Below are 6,129 nucleotides of genomic sequence, written 5' to 3' on the forward strand. Positions count from 1 at the left end.
TCATTACCCATTCAAGCCGTCTCCAGCCATTATTAGCATATTATTTGAATCGCAGGTCAGTCTTACTGAAATAACTTTAGCAGTATAGTACTTGGACCACAGTCAATCTTAATAAATCAACACTAACAGTATGGTATTTCAGTCATAGGCAAGTCTTACTAAAATAACATTTGCATTGTAGTATTTAGTTTAATAAGATAATATAGAATCTTTTAAAAATAAAATCAAAATTTCAAAGGCAAGGAAAAGCTGCTGTACCAAGATCTATTTCCTATGGGTGTTAAATTTAAAAATAAATTGTTGTGTTACCTTGGAAACATAAGTATACTACATCAAGTATTCTGTATCACGACCGACCGGTTACATACTGTGAATATATTTTACTCTAACGACTGGTGATACTCTTTGAATTAGATTTTATGTTATTATGTTAGACAACAAATTGATCACATATTATGAATAGGTTTTGTACAACATTACGCTGTAGTAACCGATCGGTGACACATTATGATTAAAGTTTTGTGTGTGACATTGTGCTCTAACGATTACTCCAATAACTGATCCGTGACGTGTTGTGACTAAAGTTCTGTGTTACACTGTGCTCTAACGACTATTCCAATAACCAATCGGTGACATATTGTGACTAAGGTTTTGTGTGATATTATGCTTCATAGACTACTCAAATAATCGATCAGTAACACCTTATAATTAAGTCTTACATGATTATGTTCTAATGATCTAATGACTGATTACAGGTATGTTTAAAGTAATCTTCGACCCTACAATAAGCAATTAGGGACACAGAGTAAAAGTCTTTTGCATGACGTTCTGTTCTAGCGACTGATCTATGATACATAGTGAACATGTTACATATATTATTTTCATTGTTTCTGCCGTTTTGTCACTGTCAGACCTATAACTGGAGCAAGTATTGCCGTAAATTAAAAGTTTTCTTTTACTTAGAGAAAATAAAGTTAGAATATTTTTCATATAAGGATTGTTGTAAGTTGAAGGACTGACTGCACTGACATTACTGAACAAATAAAATGTGCGATTTTTTAGTTATATATATATATATATATATATATTTAGTTATATATATATGTGTGTGTGTGTATATATATATATATACTAGCGAAAGTACCCGGCTTCGCTCAGATTATTAGGTTGATAGTGTGTGTATTCTGAACCCATTTTAGCATAAAAGTATAACCTAAATACTATTGTTGCTATAAAACATGATATAAAAGCCATTGTTGGAACGCATTGTTACCAAAATGCACTGGCTTTTCTAAATATTAGAAATTGTTATATAAGGAACCACTTCTTCTCTATCTGGTTTTTCGCTAGTTTGCCTTATTAAGAAGTCCACTTAGTATGGATGCAAAACTTCAGGTCTGTAGGTTCTTTCCTCACGCAATTATGGTGGTCACACACACACACAGACCCAAAGAAACGCCCTTTTATTATTATAGATTGGCTGGATATTCCTGTATACTTTGTACTTAAGCTTTTTAAAGGAACACCATATTCTTTTCTATGTATTTTTCGCTTGCTTACCTCACAAAAAGATGCGCACGCGCGCACGAACGTGGATAAGTAATAATACCCAGGTACACACCCTCAGGATCCACTTAATATGTGTGTAAAATTTAAGGTTTCTAGGTTCTTTCCTCTTGGAACTATGGTGACCACACACAGACACTAAGACTAACAGACACACTCTTTTTAATTATAGAAGATATATATATATAATTATTCAAATACTCTTTGTTCTAGATAACTTAAAATGAGTTACCCGTAAGTTTATCTTTATTATAGCTTAGCAAATGTAAATCGTTATCCTTGTTTTATCTGAATGCATTGACGCAAGACGGATATGAGGAGTTACACAATCATTCAATCGAACTCTGCTTCTAAGTACAGCACATGCGCCTCCTATAATTCAATACGGTATAAACCTAAGAGCAGAACTTAATGCGACCATTCTAACTGCTGCTGTCTTGCTGTTCACACAGTTCTACACCACCCGAGTTACAAACAAAGGTAAGTCATACCAGAACATTTTATTGTGCTAAATGTTAAAATATATTAAATATAACGTTTACTTTTACCGTTGTATTTGTTTATTTCTAAATATCTTATCATTTGAAGAGTATTGTATGCATTAAAGTGACAGCGTTAACACAGGCACAAATTGTGAATAATCGTTGTTCATTCAACACCAAGAGATATTTACTTATATACACAATGAAAAGGTTAAAGAAGTCTTCTCCCTGAGTAATCTTCAATAAAAGATAATAAAAAATAGTTTTTGTGTTTTTTTATCCTTAACATCACACTCATACTGTCACTGAGTACGAAACATTAATCTTAAATCTAGACACTAAATGTATAAACATACACGTATAATTCAAACTCGACTGCTCCAAGTTGAATTATTTAGTTACATGAATGTCATTAATAAATCCAAATGAATTTGTAAATGTTGCAAAAAAGATTGCTCTGGAAATGAATAAACTATATGTTCAATGTGATAGTTCTTATATATCATTATGTTTTATCAATGTATGAATATTTGCATAAAACATGTTTGAAGTTCATGTAAACTTGAGAGAAAGTATAGTGTCTTGAAACTATCACCTCAATTGAGAACGTACCGACATGAAATACAAACGTTTAATTTGCACGAAGTTATAACTTATATACGAATTAAGCTAATAACTAGGGTGGAAAATTTTTGCTAGCGAGTTTTAAAAGTTAATTACTTGGTTGTTTTGTATTAAAAGTTACCCCGTGGCGGGCAGAGCACTGATAGCCCATTGTGTAGCTTTGTGCTTAACTTCAAACAACAACAACAACTAAAAGTTACCAATAAATATCCTCTAAAACATATTTTTATTAGATACTGACACGGAATTTTAGAAGTTACCGTTTTAACTATGAAACGCCCGCGAGTGAAAATAAATATCTTCTGTATGTTTGTTTGTAGTTAAGCACAAAGTTACATAATAGGCTATCTGTGCTATGCCCACCACGGGTATCGAAACCTGGTTTTTAGCGTTATAAGCCTTCATACTTAATGCTCAGCCACTGTGGAGGAGCAATAAATATATATCGCATGCAACAATCTCTACACTCTCTGTATAATCAAGTATAGGATGATTAACATGAATGTTGTTGTTAAAGCAATAAAAAGTTCTACTGTCCTTAAATGTCTACTGATAATTTTATATTCATATTAACACTTAAGTATAACGCATATGTGAATTTGTTGGAATCCATTTTAAATATCATATAATTAAGCATAACCATAGCCTTAATTTTACCAGTGAGGGATATGGTTTTGAACCTGTTGTTGTCTTAAATTCGGATGGATTTATGTTAATGGAAACGCGTTGGAGACTTCATTTTTTGAAAGATGAGACTAGTCTTTAACCTGTGGCTCTGTAAGAACGCTCAGGCATTTTTGTGTAAAAGTTACTAGATACTTTTTTAGTGGATTTGGTGATTTTCTATTTCTGCATAACTTATAAAAAAAGCAGAAAAACAAAATGGCTGCCAAAAAAATAGGACGAAATTCAATTTTGCAACTCCTGTTTTGGTTAATCTTTTCAAGCACTGTTTTTTCCATGATGTTGGGGGACTGAATCCAAATTTCTCATGTTCTAAGCTTTGGCTCAAGGCTGGAACAGCCAAGAAAATGAAGTATATTCTAATTCACATCGTTGTGGAGTAACTACTATTTCAACAAGCAGTACTGGAAATCATACCCGCATTTCATGCTCTGACTGGTAGTGATACCACCTCCTACTTGACGGAGCATAGCAAGAAGTGATGCTGTAGGTTTTCAGCAGCATCATGATTTGCACAAATGCCTAGGTGAGGGTGACTTAGATGGCCAAACTACTAAGAGTACTGAACAAGGCACTATTAACAAGGCACATTCAATGAACCGAAGATCCTTCCATCAACAAGTGATGCCTTGTCCTATCACATCAAACATGCACATTTTCAAGAAGAAGTGTGGTGGCAAGCACACATGCAATACCTAGTGCTGCTCCTAATGGGACCACGGGATAGAAACTAGTGCCTATCTTCATATATCTACCTCCCATCCTAGTGGCTTGTGTGGAAATGATAACTTGTAAGTGTACTATAATGGGCATGAATACACGTTGCAAGTGTAAGAAGTTGCGTCTACTGTGTATACCAATTTGCAAATGCAGAGGCTTAACACAAGTTATGTTTTAATTTCCATAAAGAGTTAAGAATATTTAGTGACAATACAATAGTGAAGAGAAGTGTTGGATTTTTCTTTTCACGAGAAAATATGTTTACATGTGTTTTTAATGTAGGTTAAAGAGTTATGATGCTATAACCAGATATATTTTCGAAACTAAAATACATTTGTCATTTTTGTTAATATTTTGTGGCTAATTTTTAACTTTCGATAATACTGTATGAGCATTTGTTTGTTTCATTTTTCTGTACAAGTGTGCGCAACATAAATTTAGTCTTATAGTTTTTCATAAGACTTATGGGATTAATGTAGCTCAAAGTAATTATGCCACTGGTCAAAGCTCTATACCAAGGTTAAGTATACAATTAAAGAAAACACTTTTCAAAAAGGGAAGTAAATGTAAAGATGGCTAATATCAATTCTTCAAAAATAATGCAAGCAGAATAGTGTGGATGGCATTTTCATCATCACTACATAATAGCACAGGTACACAGTGTAGTAGAATATTAACACACAAAAATAGGATAAATTAAACTCAATTGTTAATTATTGCCAGTTATATAAGGAACCACTTCTTTTCTATGTGGTTTTTCGCTAGCTTGCTTCACAAAAAATGCGCATGCGGGCACGCACCTGAATGAGTAATAACACCCAGGTGCACACCTTCAGGGTCCACGTAGTATGGGTGCAAAATTTCAGATTTCTAGGTTCTTTGCTCTTGGAATTTTGGCGGTTACATATTCTTTTCTATATGGTTTTTCTCTTGCTTACCTCACAAAAAAAAATGCGCACATGCACGTAGATAAGTAATAATACCCAAATGCACACCCTCAGCGTCCACTTAGTACATGGGCAAAATTTCAGGTTTCTAGATTTTTTCCTCATGGAGTTATGGCAGTCACATACACATACATACCCACAGACACGCCATTTTATTATTATGGATTAGCTGGTAATTCTTGTTCACACCCTGTATTTCAGCTTTCTAAAGGAACACCAAAATTTCTGTAAGAAAGTTAACTACATGGGATAATGATAACATCGTTTACACTAGAATTATGATTTTTTTTAATTACTACTAGTAATAATACTTATAAAAGCGGATACTTTGTTTGAAACTGACACTTCAGTGAATTTGGTTGACACTATTGTTTGGTTTTTGAGTTATCATGTAATAAAATAAAGCAGAAGAAAGAAGAGCAAAGAACTCAAACTTTTTGCCAGGATATTTACTGACATTCACAGAAGTTGTGACTCAGTCGTTACATAGTTATTGTTATAAAAGGAGACATTGTATAGTATTGTAAAGTTCTGATGACCTATTGAGGAGATATTTAAAATACCATTTCGATTAACAACCTGAGCCATCCTTACATAGGCAGTGCTACTGCCTGGCTCATATAGTATTAATAAATGATCTTCATTTCTTTGCATGAATACTTTATTCTTCATGGAAATACTTTAGCCGAGTAAAATACATGTAAAAAAGAGAAGATACTAAGAAAAATATTACTTATAAATATGTCTGATCATTAACTTATAAATAAGTAAACATAATAGTGGTTTACATCATTATTTTGTAGCACTGAAGTTCATTCAGCTTAAAGAAATAAAGAAGTTCTAGAGAGATTGTATAATTAAGGTTTAAGCAAATTACGTAGCATTGTCATCTTGAAATAATGATGCTCATTTTTGGTGATCATTTTGTTTGAGAGCAGTTTGAAGGTCAAAACTATGCCCTGGGATTTAATAACATAAAATTTGGATTCACCACTCAAACAATACCTAAGGGTGTAGCTCTGCTAGGAAAGTAATGTGATGGATTTATTATTATACATTTATTTTAATATCGATGTTTATTTTAATTTAATTTATATTTAGAAATG

The 6,129-nt window shown here is 32.9% G+C and overlaps 1 protein-coding gene across 1 annotated transcript in view; it reads left to right on the plus strand.

Moving 5' to 3' along the window:
* The first annotated feature begins 1,967 nt into the window (after positions 1 to 1,967).
* Positions 1,968 to 6,129, plus strand: part of LOC111086708 — a 38,225-nt gene continuing 34,063 nt past the window's right edge. Inside the window, exon 1 of the mRNA XM_022390647.1 lies at positions 1,968 to 2,046. The gene's annotated coding sequence lies outside the window, so the exon portion shown is untranslated. The remainder of the gene's footprint in view (positions 2,047 to 6,129) is intronic.

Source organism: Limulus polyphemus, unplaced genomic scaffold (genome assembly GCF_000517525.1).
Source record: "Limulus polyphemus unplaced genomic scaffold, Limulus_polyphemus-2.1.2 Scaffold1347, whole genome shotgun sequence".
In the NCBI taxonomy this organism is placed as follows: domain Eukaryota; kingdom Metazoa; phylum Arthropoda; class Merostomata; order Xiphosura; family Limulidae; genus Limulus; species Limulus polyphemus.